The sequence below is a fragment of the Mastomys coucha genome, unplaced genomic scaffold (assembly GCF_008632895.1).
Source record: "Mastomys coucha isolate ucsf_1 unplaced genomic scaffold, UCSF_Mcou_1 pScaffold7, whole genome shotgun sequence".
Classification (NCBI taxonomy): Eukaryota; Metazoa; Chordata; class Mammalia; order Rodentia; family Muridae; genus Mastomys; species Mastomys coucha.
In genome coordinates, this window is record NW_022196913.1 from 22,032,446 (window position 1) to 22,046,537 (window position 14,092).

The 14,092-nt window shown below is 45.2% G+C and overlaps 2 long non-coding RNA genes across 3 annotated transcripts in view; one reads left to right on the forward strand and one right to left on the reverse strand.

The window, feature by feature from the left end:
• The first annotated feature begins 1,302 nt into the window (after positions 1-1,302).
• LOC116082117 overlaps positions 1,303-14,092 on the forward strand; it is a 34,244-nt gene continuing 21,454 nt past the window's right edge. Inside the window, exons 1-2 of the long non-coding RNA XR_004115177.1 lie at positions 1,303-1,389; positions 1,553-1,619. This is a non-coding gene — a long non-coding RNA (uncharacterized LOC116082117). The remainder of the gene's footprint in view (positions 1,390-1,552; positions 1,620-14,092) is intronic.
• Positions 4,821-12,108, reverse strand: LOC116082116. 2 transcript variants are annotated; one of them, XR_004115175.1, is made up of 5 exons: positions 11,948-12,108; positions 8,004-8,065; positions 6,434-6,646; positions 5,616-5,767; positions 4,821-4,974 (listed from the first exon to the last, which is right to left on the reverse strand). It is a non-coding gene; the product is annotated as an uncharacterized LOC116082116 (long non-coding RNA). The 2 variants fall into 2 exon arrangements; XR_004115176.1 differs by having other exon boundaries at positions 8,004-8,068.

The following is a 14,092-nucleotide window of genomic DNA, read 5'->3' on the forward strand; positions in this document are numbered from 1 at the left end:
GGGGGGTGAGAAGCACACAAGCATAGAACATTCCAACAGTGTAAACCTGCAGTATTCACATAAAACACTGCAGGTGGTGGGAGGTGGGCCCAGCTCAGGGATGGGATGTTTTGCTTAGTTCAGGCAAGGTTCTGGATTGGATCCCTAGCCAACAAAAATAAACAAACAAAAGTCAAAGCCAAACGTCGGTGTTTAAATGATTTTGTTTGTCAGTGCCCAAATCTGAAACCATCAAAGGTGTTCTCAGTAAATGAACAGTAAAACATCCCATCATACATACATTCAACAGAAATTTATTCAGAATCAAAGGAATGGGTTAAGCCAGAAGAAGACATATTGCTTGATGAAGTAAGACTGTTTGAAAATGTTTCCGTCTGTAAGATTCCAGCTATATAAGGTTCAGGACAATGGGAAGCTGTGGTAACAATCGAAGATCTGTGATTGCTAGGGTTCAGAGAGGGAGGAGAAAAGCTAGCCAAGGTAAGTGGAGTGAGAGTTGGTTTAACATTGTAAACTCATCCTGTGTGGCTGTGATGCGGATATATGTCCTTATACGTCTATCAAAACCCATAGAATGCATGATATAAGTAAGCAATGAATCTTTTTTTTTCTTTCTGTTTTTTTGAGACAGGGTTTCTCTATGTAGCCCTGGCTGTCCTAGAACTCACTCTGTAGACCAGGTTGGCCTTGAACTCAGAAATACGCCTGCCTCTGCCTCCCATGTGCTAGCATTAAAGGTGTGCGCCACCACAACGTGGCTAAGCAATGAATCTTAGTGTAAGTTATGGATTTTGATTAATAGCAGTGTATCAATATCAACTCCTCAGTGTTAACAAGTGTAGTACATTAATGCAAGGTACAGATCTGAGGAGGGGCTGTGGGGAGAGGGGGTCAGCAAAAGCGTATACTTACTGCTTACATTTTCTATCAAAATAAAAGTGCTAAATATAATGTGTTAGTTAAAAGTGAAGTATACACAAACGTAATTTCAAATTACCATAAGCTTTTCAGTTGTTTTATGCTAATATCTATCATACTAACTTTAACTGGTATTTTTTTCAAAAGTGAAAAGCTTGCTGGGAGTAATGACATCGATAGGCCTGGGCACTTAGGAAGTAACCATCCTAAACCAGTTCCCAGTGACATCCATCTTTTCATTGCGGCTTCAACTCCCTCCCCAGTTTTGTGATATTTGTTCTATGGCCAAAGGCAGATGAGATGCCACCCTCGAACTGCCGTTAAATTAACAGATATATACCAGGATATAAGCACCTAGCAACAGGGCGACAACTTTGGATTTGTAGAACTCTGGAGGTTCTGGACTACACAGCTGAAGGCATTTTCCCCTTTCCCGGGATGTATCCACAGAAAACACTTCATCAGTGAGAAGTAAGGTTCCCTGAGTCCACCTTCCATCGTCGCCTGGCTGCTAATGTAACCTGTAGGGGACTTTGGAAGGAGAATAGCTGTGTACTGCCCCAAAGATGGCATTTTGTAACTCTTCTTCCTATCTTATGGCTATTACAATTTTTTTCTACCATCTTTTCCACAGTGTTCCCTGAAACTTGAAGAGGATGTAATAAACGTTGGCCGTTCAACCTTCACCTATCCTCAACATTGTGAGCAGCCAGGAGTCTCTGTCTTTACCACCATTTGTTACAAAAAGAGGTTTCTCTGATAGGGGCTGAGAGTGTCTACCGGTGCTGTGGTTTGAACGAAAATGTTCTCAACCCATCAGGCTCATGAATTTGAATACTTTGGTCCCTAGCTGATGGGGTGGGGGTTGGGGTGGGGGTGGGGAAGAAGCTTAGGAGGTGTGGCCTTGCTGGAGGAAGTACAGCCTGGGACAGGCTCTGAGAGAGGCCTGACTCTAGTCAAGTTTGCTCTTTCTGTTTTGTGTTTACGGAAAGGATGTGAGGGCTCAGCGTCCTGCTCCAGGTGCCATGCTGGTGCCAGACTTCCCTGCCATGAAAGACTCTTATCCTTCTGGAATGTAAAACCAAACTAACTATTTCTACTAAAAGTTGCCTTGGACATGGTGTTTAATTACAGCAAGGAAAAAAAAAAAAAAGCAACACAGTGGGTATAAACACAAGATATTTAGAAAGTAGCCTGATGCTAGTTCATTTCGCTAAACAACAGAATTATGTCTCCCACCATGGCCACCACTGGTGAGTTTAAAGTACCAGTTATGGAATTCCTCCTTTGGAATTGGCCTCAAATCCAACCAGAGAGCAGTTGATTACCACTGTAACAAGCAGGCAACTATTACCCAAGTTTGCACATCTTGCCCAGCAGGTTCTATGTTTGTTGGTAGCACAGCTGAGTAAGACTGTCAGTGCCCTTTCTTCTTGTCATGGTTTGAATGTGCTTGGCCCAGGAAGTGGCACTATTGGAAGTGTGATCTTGTTGGAATAAGTGTGTCACTGTGGGTGTGGGCTTAAGACCATCGCCTTAGCTGCCTGGAAATCAGTATTCTGCTAGCAGCCTTCAGATTAAAAATACAAAACTCTCGGCGCTGCCTGCACCATACCTGCCTAGACACTGTGGTGTTCCTGCCTTCATAATAGTGGACTGAACCTCTGAACCTATAAGCCAGCCCCAACTGGGAAACAGAACCTTAGCACCAGAATCAGCCCTATGGAAGTTCTTTGGGTAGATGACCAGGACTGAAATGGCCAGCCTGTATGGTAGCCTTATCCATAGACTTTTGGGAAATCTCCACGTAGAGTTCTATAGTGGCTACCCATGTTCATATCCCTTACCGAAAGTTCTTTTCTAAAACCCTCACTGTAAAGATCACAAGAACAATTTTCAGTTATAGCTAAATGTGGTGGCTCTTACACTGAGTTCTGTTACTCAGGAGGCAGAGGTAGGTAGATCTCTGTGAGTTCCCAGCCATAAGTACACATCATGTTATAAGCTTGCTGGTTTCTGCTCTGGGCCTCGGAGCACTAAGAGTCTTTTAAGAGCTCTGCCTTCCTCAGTCATTTTGACTTTGCTCTCCTACAGCCTTACTCAGAGTTTAAAACCCAGTCTTACTTTTTTATTACTTTTTTTCAAAGATTTATTTATTATTATTTGTAAGTATGCCGTAGTTGTCTGTCTGACACCAGAAGAGGGTGTCAGATCGCATTACAGGTGATTGTGAGCCACAATGTAGTTGCTGGGATTTGAACTCAGGACCCAAGGGAGAGCAGTCAGTGCTCTTAACTGCTGAGTCATCTTTCCAGCCCCATATTACTTTTAATTTTTACATTCAAGTCATTATCCCCCTCCCGGTCAGCACTCCTGCAGTTCCTCATCCCATTTCTCCTCACCCCACCTCCACCCCGTCTCCAAGAGAATGGCTCCACCCTCTACCTCCCCCATCTTCTACCCCACCTCACCTCACCAGGCCTCCCCACTCCCTGGGGCCTCAAGTCTCTTGAGGTTTAGGAGCATCTTCTCTCACTGAGGCCAGACCAGACAGTCCTCTGCTGTGTATGTGTCAGGGTCCTTGGACCAGCTAGTGTATGCTACTTGGTTGGTGGCTCAGTGTCTGAGAGATCTCAAAGGTCTGGGTTAGTTGAGACTGCTGGTCTTCCTATGGGGTTGCCTCCAGTTGTTCGCTAATTCAACCATAGTGGGCCCTGATTTCAATCCACTGGTTGGGTGTAAATATCTGTGTCTGTCTCAGTCACCTGCTTGTTGGGCCTCTCAGAGGACAGCCATGCTAGGATCCTGTCTATAAGCACACCATAGTATCAGTAATAGTGTCATTGGAATACTTGGAGCCTCCCCTTGAGATGGATCCCAAGTTCGGCTGGTCACTGGACCTTCTTTCCCTCAGTCTCTTCTCCATAGTTGTCCCTGCAGTTCTTTTAAACAGGAACGAATCTGGGTTAGAGTTTTTGACTGTGGCGTGGCAACCCCATCCCTCTACGTGAGGCCCTGTCTTTCTACTGGAGGTGGACTGTACAAGTTCTCTCTCCACAAGTTCCACAGTTGGGCATTTCATCTATGGTCCCTCCCTTTGAGTCCTAAGAGTCTCTTATCTCCCAGGTCTCTGGTATATTCTAGAGGGCCGCCCCCCTACCTCTCACTCCCTGAGGTTGCATATTTCCATTCATTCTGCAGGCCCTCAGGGCTTCTCTCCTGTTCCTCCTCCCCAATGCCTAATCATGTTCCCCTTTTTCCTTCCCCTCTCCCACCCAGGCCCCTCCCTCCCTCTATCCTTCCTGATTGCTTTCTTCTCTCTCCCAAGTGGGACTGAGGCATCCTCACTTGTGCCCTTCAGCTTGTTAGCCTTCTTGAGTTTTATGGATTGTATCCTAGATATTCTCTACTTTCTTGGCTAATATCCACTTATTAGTTAATACATAAAGCCCAGTCTTATTTTTTTTAAAGTCTAAGTTTCTCTCTGCATTAATATAAAGTGTACATTTTCAAAAGTTTAGAGCTCATTCTGGCCACTGGGTTCTATAGGTATAAGGAGGGCCTTTATTCATCAAGTCTGTCCATTTGATTTTTGTTTCTATGGAACACACAATCTTTAGATTTAGGAGGTCTGCATCCCTGGATCTATGTAGCTTCCCTCCCACACGTTGAGAGGTACTCTCAACTTGGATTATTGGATTAGAGGTGCAGGTAGCTGGGCTCATTAGTTGACAAAAGAACAACACAGAGGGACACCTTGACAAGTCAGAGCAAGTGTAATTTTAGGAGGCAGCTTTTCTGCCCTCGTGGGAAGTGAGTCCTGCTCCCTGGAAATCATTGGGAAGAATGGTTCTTAGGTTTTACATTCGGATAGATCGTTGCAACTCAACAAAAATAAGTTAATTCAAACCAAAATGTTTTAATGTACCTCTAAAATTAATAAGCTGCTTTCAAAGCATTGGGCACATTTTAGTCTTCATAGTTACAGCCATTTGGAACTTTCAACTGTTTTCTGCAGTTATTTTTCTCTTGAGCTGTCAGTCTTCTGATGAAATGCTAAGGGGAGGAGTGGAAGGTAGAAACAGTGACAGGTTCACTTGGTGAACTCCAGCCTTGGCTTTTGTAACATTCATGTAAAAGCAGCCTCAAGAGTGATAGATGCTTCACTTGTCTCTATAAAGTTCTCCTGATAATTAAGACAGTGTGTATGGTCACTCACAGGTGGATTGCAAGTTGGTATGATGAACCACACTGTACAGAGGAGGCGACTGAGGCTTGTGATATGTAGGTGACCTCTCCAAGGTCACTTACAATATACCAGACTGAATTCATGCTTCAGCTAGACACACGTCTCCCCTGGCCCCCAGCCCCCCTCCCTTGAACTCTAGACCTTGGTCTTCTTACCCAGTGCAGAAATCTGCTTTCTTAATATCTCAGCTGATTTACTTCTGCAGCACAAGGGCCTGACCTCCTTGATGGCCATTGTAGTATTCGTAGTAGTCCCCCCTCCTCTCTCCCTGACTGTCTCCCTCTCTCCTTCTCTCTTTAAACCTTATTGTTAAATTTATTTTTCTTTTAATACACTACTTTCATCCTCATATCTGGGAAAACGACCCCATGTCTATCTCTACCCGACTGGGGAAGGAATGTCCGAGGCCTGAGACGATGGGTGTATGAAATACAGAAGTGTGTCTTACCCAGAGGGAAGGTGCCGTTGGCAACCGTAACCTTCAGACACTCTATTTCTAGCCATTTTACTCCTTTAGAAATCATTCTGAGAATCAATTCGCGTATGAAACAAGTCCATGTTCTGGAAAGGTCTCCCAACTCCAATACAGAATAGGAAGTTCTAAGAACAATGGAGGAAGACAATGAACCTTAGTTCCTAGCAGGGACAGGACTCTGTTCACCTACTGCGAAACTGCTCTCAAGTAAGTAATATCGTGTTCCCCTCAGAGGTCCCTCCTCTTCTGTTTCTCACAGGGACTCTCGTGCCTCTGGAGGAAGCATTTTTCCCTTTGATCTTCCCCTTCTCCGTTCTCAAATTCCCAAAGAAAGGAAGAAGAGAGTGTGGGCAGCAGCATTCTCTCTGTTAGCATTCTATATAAACTTCACCCCCACAGATACCTGGCTTCAGCCAGGTATGCTCCTCCCCACAGTTACCTGGCAACGTAGGCCTGGCCCTATAAAAGGGGCTGCTTGGCTTCTCCCCTCTCTCTCTTACTCCTGCTTCTTTCCCTTGCCTCTTTGCCCCTTGCTCCCCCTTTCTCCCCATTCCCTTCCCCCCTCCACGTGGTCATGGCCGGCCCCTACTTCTCTCCTCTCTCCTCTCTGCCTTTTCCTACCTCTGCTACCCTCTTAACTCTCCTCCCCGTTCCCTACATAAACTCTATTCTATGTGTCTGGTCCCTCGGGGAAGGGATGCCTCAGCATGGGCTGGCAGAGCCACACCTCACCAGAACATATTCTTATAGCTCTTTCTCTTTTTATGATCACAACACTCTCAGGTTCCCACCGTCAGAACAGCTTCTTCTCCTAGGGAGGACCTTTGAAGGAGATGCTTCATGTCCTTGGTTGGAGAGGTGGGAGAGGTGGGGTGGGTTCCTTCCCCTGGTGCAGAGTCAAGACAAGTAGAGCAGAGGTAGAGGGACCTGGGCAGGTGAGGTCATCAATTCCAATACCGAGTAGCAGCTCCTTCATGATCAGTCACTCTTGGCTGCTCTAGATCCTATGTAATTCAATAACGGTGGGATCTGTTTTAACTCAAATGAACAAAAGTTGAATATAATAAAAAATAATTTTCTCAGTTTCATCAAACACATTTCAAGCGAACACTAAACACATCCACCTAGGAACAGAGCAGGTGTGAAGCCAGCCCGTCACTGCAAGAAGTTTTTCTTTCTTTTCTCCCCTCTTCTCACCTTTTCTTTCCCCTTCCCCTCCTCTTCTGCTTTTTCCTTCCCTCTCTCTACCCTCCTCTTTTTGTTTTTTTGACACAGAGTCTCACTGTAGATCTGGTCCTTAAGCTTGAAATCCTTCTGCCTTAGCCTCCTGAGTGCTAGGGTCACAAGCAGGGAAACCCATGCCTAGCATATTGTAAGAGGTTCTGGATAGTACTGCTTTAAATCTCATCATAACCAATATGTTCTATTGTAAGTATTGTCATTCTCTGGTGGATACCCTGGAACCTTCTAACCCTTTCTCTCATAGCTACTGTTGTGTAGTGTAGCCATTTCCCGCAAATGGAAATCTCTCTCCTGGAAGGAGAAAGACGCTTGATGCCAGGAAGCTGTTGAGGCCCAGCAAACTCATCTATAAGGTGCTTGGGAAGGTAAAAGGCTCACGAGGTCCCTTCCTGAGGTTCTGCGTGTGCTTACTGTTCCTAGAGGAGGAGAGTCTGGTGGAGCTAACTGTAAGCCGGGCAGGGAGCGCCAAGGATGCCTCATTTGTGAGTACCCCTAAGATAGGGTAGGATTTTCAGCTGCTTTTGCAGCACCCCTGGCCCATGCTCCCATAAATAACCCCAATAAACTCATCGGTTTGCTACACTAGACTTCGGCTGCATCCTTTCTTCTGCATATCTTTGATGCTCCTTCTGGTGTGAAGAGATGCTTGCACTTCCCTAGGAAAAGTCTTACAAACGCTATGGACAAACAAACAGGAACTAAGATAAAAACTGAAGAGAAGCCACCGTATGGCCTCTGCAGTGAGGGATAAGATACACAGTGGAGGCTGATGAGCCTGAAGGCGGCATGTATGCTGCAGCACTATCAATATGACTACCTTTCCCTGTGTAGTACAGGATGCTCTCTTGCTACAGATAAGTAATGCTGCTTGACCGATTCGTCTGAGAGTGAAACATCATTAAAGGGAAATGTTACTGTGGTCACCTTCATCTATGTAGTGTAAGATGGCATACCTTTTTGATGAATGAAGTCTGTCTCATGAGGTTGACTCAAAATGTTGACTCAAAAATATGTTACAATTTCCAAAAGACCCAACTACGGGGTGAGCTTTGGCTATAGTGGCACTTTCATGATAGGACCTGTCACTGAATGCCCAGCATCTGTCCAGAGAGAACTCACCCATAGAAGGAAGGAATTACGATGACAAGGGGCACACACGTGATGTCTTCTGAATTAGATTTCTACTGGGCAAGAAAAGACAAAGGGCGATGAGATAGAGGTGATGCCTTCTTAGAGTTGGTGGGATGCAGGAGAAAGCAAAAATTAGATCTGTGCTCATTAGCCCTTTCTGGGTTCCAAGATCTTTAGGAGCCACGGGAAGAGTCAGACATTGAGGTTGGAGAGAGTGAGGTAGAAGTGAAGGTCTGGTCTGACCTTTAATTCTAATGAAAGGAAACATCCATAAGCAGCTTTCACATGGGTACCTTAATAATGGCTTAGTACAAAAAGCTGTGATGAACAGGGACTACTTTGCATATAAACCGCTTGCATTAGAAAAGGCTTCTAATAAGTAGTAAAAGCTCTTACAGCCCAGCTTTTGAGGACACAGGGAATGGGAGTGAGTGGAACTGGTGTGACTCCCATGGAAGCCGAGGCCCCTGGAGACAAAAGCTGTATAAGGTCAAGCAAAGTCCCTGATGAACTGGCTCATGCAGGCCACTTGGTTATCCACTGGGTATTTTCATGAATATCAGAGACTGGCAGGAAATGTGGGGTAGACAAGCCTAACTACGGATATGGGCATATTAAAGGAAGTATTCTTTGATGCTAAAAGAATCATTGTTTAGGCCAGGAAGTGGTGGTGCCCAGCACTTGGGAGGCAAAGGCAGGTGAATTTGAGTTCAAGGCCAGCCTGGTCTACGGAGTGAGTTCCAGGACAGCCAGGGCTATACAGAGAAACCCTGTCTCGAAAAACAAAAAACAAAACAAAACAAAACAAAAAAAATCCTTGTTTAGCAAAGTCACGTTCTTTGATGGTCCGTTCACTGGGTCTGATAATACTGTGCAGGAGAGTGAAGTGGGACCTCAGAGACCGCAGGACTGGTGCGAGGCTTTAGTGGTTTTGCTGAGCTCCATCTTGGTTTGTGATCTTTATGAAGTAGAAAGGCTCTGGGTGATTATGTAAATTGGGTTTGCAAAGCCCTAAAGCAGACAAAAGTGTCTCTCCAGATTACTCGAGAGCAAATATAGTAAGATTTTTTTGGTCAGGCCTCAGTTCCCAGAAGAAAAAAAAAAACTGATCAAAAGCTAAGTGTTTTGCTAGCAAGTCTCTGGGTTGTTTGAAAATATGAATAACAATCCATCAAAGGGGTGAAAAAGGTGTCAATGCTGGCAAAAAAAAAAAAAGACAATGTTAGAGAAAGATAGCTAACCTCCCAAGTACGCTGTTCTACATTTCTTCTCTGTAGGGTAGAGATTATTCTTTCAGCCGTCAGGTGTGCCTGATGGAGAGGCGATTGTCAATGTGTCAGTCAGAGCCTGTTGAACCAGCCTGAGTGGTAGGTAATGCAAGCAGGAGTGGAGCTCGGCTCCTTTTTGGCTCCAGTCAGGTCTAGCAGCTCAAGCTGGTCCTACAAAGTCTATGAGGGGTCGATGTTAGGGTAAGGCAATGAAAGGTACTTTGAGGGATTGGGGCCAAGGCTGGGTCTTCAACTCACAGAGCTTGGCTTGCTTTTGCCTCCCTGGTGCTGGAACTAAGGCGTGCAGCCCCATGCCCAGCTGAACTGCTTCTTTAAAAATATAACATTGCTTACCAAAGCGTTTGGCTACAACCACTGAACTTGCCATTCAGGACTGGGAGAATTGGGAAGCATTTTTCAGAGGGAAAACAAGGAAGCTCCCACTTGTGCACCCAGAATACTGCTGAGACAGACAAAGGTAGAGTGCGGTTGATAGAGAGTGTGTTCGTGGCAGAAGAAAAAAAGACACTGGGTCTAGGAATGTATTATGATGGTATAGCACTTCCGAGCACAGCCAAAGACTGAATTGCATCCCTAGAACCAAAAAAGAAAAGCGTGCAGCCTGGCCTTTGGAATCCACATTCCAAATCCACAAGTTTGTGATGCCCACAGCGTGGCTTGCCAGGCAATCACTTAAGGATTTCTCCAAAACACATGACCCTTATCTCGACTTTAAAGATTGTAACTCAGCATGTTTAAGACTGCAAATGAGGAGTACAGCTGTGGGTACCACCGAGGTCGAGGCACTGGCTCCCTGGCCGCTGTGCAAAGTGTGTGTTACCTACCAGTGACACTTCCTGGCATAAAGAGCAGGACCTGGCACCACCCTCTAACGAGACACTGCCAAAAATTTTGGTGGAGGTAGAATCCTCAACGGACATGGTCTGTGCAACTGGGGAGGAAGTCACTTATACTATCTTCCAGAAAAAGATGGGGAAGGGGGCTTGGGGGTCGTAAGTACCAGTTCTCTGGACACCCAACCCATTGACATTTTTAACTCAGTTATTGGTTCTTCCTCTTCAATTCTGCTTTGATTACACATTTCTGATAAACAGTCTCATAACATCTACTTTGGGGATCCCAAAATTAAGTGAAAATTAACAATCTTAAAGTGGGTTTACCGAGGATTCAAAAAGCAAAACCTGGATTGTTTGGTGGGAGAGACGGAAACCAGGATGGTTATGCCTACGAGGCGTCACCAGAGGGCGCCATAACTCTGTCTCCAAAAGTTTCCCCAGAGCAAATCCCCTTGGACTTCAATAAAACAAAAGATTTTCTACAGGGACAGGTTCCAACCAAATAATCCTGAAGGTGTAAGAAAGTAGGCAGCTAGACCCGGAAAAACCTGCTGGGGCATAGAGTTTCAGTGACGTCGTCATGATGTAAAAACTGATATTGTTCTAGTTAGGTTTTTATTAAAGATTAACTTATTTTTTTATGTATGTGTATATGAGCCTGCTTGAATTTCTGAGCACCATCTGCCTGTAGAAGCCCATGGAGGTCAGAAAAGGGACTGGGATCCCTTGGAACTGTAGTCACAGACAGTTGTGAGGCCTTTTGTGGGTGCTTGGAACTGAACACTGTCCTCTGCAAGAGCAGAAAGCAAACGAGCCACTGGGCCATCTCTCCAGTCCCCTGTTATCTTTTAACACTGCATGTTCTGTTTTTCCTTTTTCTTCCTGGGTAAACAAGGGACTCAGGAGAGCAGAGATCGCCAGGTTGGTCTGACACACTCTCTCCTCTTCTTCCCTGCTGAGGGTGGGTCCTCAGGGCAGGGAAGTGAGGAGCTGGTTTCCTAAGATGACACTCCTGATATCGAACCTGGACTGTCAGGTCCGATGACCTCTGGGAAGACCTGTTTCACTGCGTTCCCTGCACACAAGCGTCACTGCTGAGAACCACGGCTGAGAGAGATCCTTTGGGGCAAACTGAAATTGTGTTCCATGCCACGAAGAGACAACAGTATCATTCAGTGCGAAGGTGCTCTTTGTCTACGTTGTTGATGAACTTGAGTCTAAATAAGGGTGTGAAATAATCTGAGATCTACGAAGCCACGTTCAAAATCCAAACAAGCCAGCCGGTCTGTGGCAATGGCCAGAGTGGACAATACTCTTCAGCAAAATTACAAAGCAGTGCTGCCACCCCGTGGACAACTAGAAAATTAAACTTAAGCTTCTCCGTAAAGCTCCAAATGTTTATATACGTGTGTTTATATATAAATAAACAAATATATACACATGTATATATAAGTACACACAGAGAGATGACATTTGCTGAATTTCTATCATAATCTTTTTTCCGGACGCATTCTTTTGGTACTGCCCTAGAATTCGAAGAGTCCAAAATGAAGACACATGAAAACCAACTAATTATTGAGAAATTAAGCATGTCTTCTAGGCCTTAAAAATGCAAAAGATCTGGAGGCCTAGAATAGTTTCCAATATACACTCACTACACAATAAATGAGCCACAAATCATATTCAGAATTAAAAGAATAGCAAAGCTTTGTTGAGTACACTCACTCTTTGTTAAATCTGTATTTTATGTGTAATCTTATGAACAGGGTATTTATAGATTCATCTATACTTTTATATCAGAACTTACTTAATCTTCACTATTATCCCCTCAAGTTGTTGCTATTTTTACATCTCTTCGTTTTCTATGTAAAGCTCCGAGGCATTGTCCAAGGTCACACTGCAAACAGATGGTGAACCGGAAGTCCAACCTATGAAGCCTGTCCTGGAAGCCTGTGCTCCTGACTCAGAGACTACTTACTCTCTAATGTGGCCTGAAACAATCATCATCGTCATTGTTGTCATCGTCATCGTCATCGTCGTCATCATCATCGTCATCATCATCACTGGGAAACAGGCCTCCCCAGGATGAATCAATCAGAAGCTCGGGATGGAGATGAGGGTGAGTCCAGGTGCTGTAGCCAAGGGAAGAAGCTCGGTAACCATGGAGACAAAGTCCACACCCGCCAACCTTGGGAGTACTGAAATAAAAAGAACTCGGGCAGGTACCATCATAGAGACTTATGCTGGTTATGACTGCCCAGGATTTAAGAGTGTAGGATGAAGACATACTCACACATTTCAGACCCTTAAAAATTAGCTGTCCCTCCCAAAATCTAAACTGTCAGGGATCCTTTGTTCCTGCATTCTGAACTGTGATAAAAGACAGTCCTTTGGGGAAAAGTCCAGAGCAGAGGATCTGGGTGCTTCTGAAGAAGTAACTGTCAGGGTCAGCCATGCAGATCTTTCCTCCAAAATGAAGCGTGAAGTAAACAAGAAAGAGGAAATTCCTTGGGCAGGACTTTTACCCCCTTTTCTCTTCAGCATTAAAATATATCTATTTACCTCTGTGTGTGTGTGCGTTTCTGCCTCTGTGTATGCCATATGAGTACAGTTCCCAAGGAGGTCAAAAGAGCTCTTTGGATCTCCTGAAGCTGGGTTTTCTGGCAGGAAGTTGTGAGCCACCAAATGTGGGTCCCAGAGACTGAATTTGGGTCCTCTGGAAGAGCCCCAAGTGCTTCTCTAACCTACTTTCTGCCATTTTTAGATAGAAGTAATGATCCTAGTCACACATTGGACCTCATCTTCCCAGGTATGCGCTTTAGGATGGCAGCAGTTTAGTGAAACTGGAACTCGTCGCAGAACTCAGTTCCCTGCATAATCCCAGGCCGGTGTGCACCACCGGGGCCTAGCACATGGAATTTGGAAGGTAGACATGAAACAGCTGCCAGTATATCATGCTCCGCAGAGGCGTAGTGTGGCTTATGCTCATTGAATACTTATCTGTCAGCTCTCCTTATTGTGGACAGCCTCTAGACTTGGTGATCCTCCAGTCCTGCTGAAGTTGTTTCTGAAGTGTGTTAATATGAAATGGGATGCCTAGGAAACCATTGGCTTGGACAGAGCTACTGTGGGATGCCTAATGAACTGAACCCAAATAGATGTACCCATACTGAAGTTCCATAGCACCAAGTCAAATGACGAAGTAGGGGAGGGGTGAATAAACAACTTTCTGAACGGGCCAGTTTGGGCGTAATACCAAAGTCTTCTCTGACTATGGAAATTGCCGTTACTGTTGGTTGCCCCCCACCCCTCCCAGAACCAGATGAAAGGCTCTGTTGCTGAAGATGTGTATATGCTTCAAGCTGCTACTAGTCTAGAAGTTTCTTCCTGGCTGTCTGGCTGTCATAGTGCTAGAAGGTGCTATCCAGACTGCTGGGTAAGAATTGTCACAAACAGTGTGACTCAGACACGAACCCTTAGTGGAATACTGGCCAGCCAGGCAAGAGGCTCTTCTAGCACAATAGTGTTGGGGGATGATGTTGTGCACTGTGTGTGTTCAGATGCTGACTTCTGTGCCCAGATGTGGTTGCCGTTCAGACGCTGGCATTGCCATGATTATTGGAGTATCTCCTGTGTCAATGATGCCTAAAGATTGTTTTCCATCACCTCTGATTACCTAATAAAGTGCTGACCAGCCAATAGCTAGGCAGGAGAAGAACATAGCTCAGGACCTCTGATCTCAGTCAGGGGGTTCCAGGCAGAGAGAGAGGGGGTGTGGGGGAGGATCAAGAATGTGGGCCTGAGCTGGGCCTTTAATCCCAGCACTTGGGAGGCAGGGGCAGGCGGATTTCTGAGTTCAAGGCGAGCCTGGTCTACAGAGTGAGTTCCAGGACAGGACAGCCAGGGCTATTCAGAGAAACCCTGTTTGAAAATCCAAAAAAAAAAAAAAAAA